The sequence below is a fragment of the Cariama cristata genome, unplaced genomic scaffold (genome assembly GCF_000690535.1).
Source record: "Cariama cristata isolate BGI_N322 unplaced genomic scaffold, ASM69053v1 scaffold31804, whole genome shotgun sequence".
NCBI lineage: Eukaryota > Metazoa > Chordata > Aves > Cariamiformes > Cariamidae > Cariama > Cariama cristata.
Window position 1 is genome coordinate 11,817 of NW_009611767.1, and position 1,015 is coordinate 12,831.

Here is a 1,015-nt window from a genome sequence, read left to right on the forward strand (position 1 = left end):
GATTTACAAAGTAAATTTTTGGGACAGCAATCTGAGATTGAACAAAGTTTTGGAATAAACCAGAAGTTATGCTCAATTCTAATATCAGGAACCTGCCCGAGGCAACACAAAAGCTAAGTTAACAGTGAAATTCATTTCAACCCGATGGAAGAAAGTTAAAATTCTGCATTCCTGGTCTACTCATTCTACCTCCATTTGAAAAATGTTTATGCGAGTTTGTTCTCCAAGAGAAGCTTGCAGACAACAAATCTGTTCACTGAGGTAAGCAGGACCTACCATGCGTGGCTGGTCTAGAGAAAAAGGAGAAGCTGAAGACAAACAGGACTGAGGGAAAGCTAAGGAGAAAGAAGTGAGAAAAGCAGTAACTTATAAGGGAGAGGAATACAAAGGGCTATGAACATTGTGTCAAGCACTATATTCAGCTCCTCAGAAAGGACTTCTATACACATTTTAATGTACATTCTGCCCCAGTCAACTGGAGGAGCTGCATGCACAAGCTGTGGGAGGCATCCACGCCTGAAAGGATTTGCTGGCCACTATGGAAAGGGTTCTGAAAGGAGTTACTTCCAGTATTGGTGGTCCCAGTAAAGTAGCTATCAGTCAGCTAACTGCAATTCAATGCTGGAAGCAACTGGAAATCAATTAGTGAAGTTGGTTCTCCATAGGAAATGCAATAGGAACTGTGTGTTTCGTGTCAGTGTTCACCAGTGACATAACGAATAATAGTTCCCCAGATTAATATCCTACAGATCCAGGGAGAACCAGACTGGTTGTGGGCCCAGGGCTCAGACATGCATGTCTGTGCTGCCTGAGGGCCACAGCGGATCTGGAAGCAGCCCAGTCGCTCTCACACAGCGGGGTACTTGTGTTAACTGACACTGAGCACCCTATTTTGCTTTTGTGCTAGTACTGCACTCTTGTAATGAGGATTTCTGGGAAGGTCAATGCTGCACACAGGTGGTTCCTGCCCAGCAATGTAGGGTCAGGGAGGTTTGGAGCCCAAAACCATTCCTGC

At 44.8% G+C, this 1,015-nt stretch overlaps 1 protein-coding gene across 1 annotated transcript in view; it reads right to left on the reverse strand.

Annotated features, from left to right (window-relative positions):
• LOC104160282 (poly [ADP-ribose] polymerase 14-like) overlaps positions 1-1,015 on the reverse strand; it is a 17,087-nt gene that overhangs the window by 9,090 nt on the left and 6,982 nt on the right. The window lies entirely within an intron of this gene.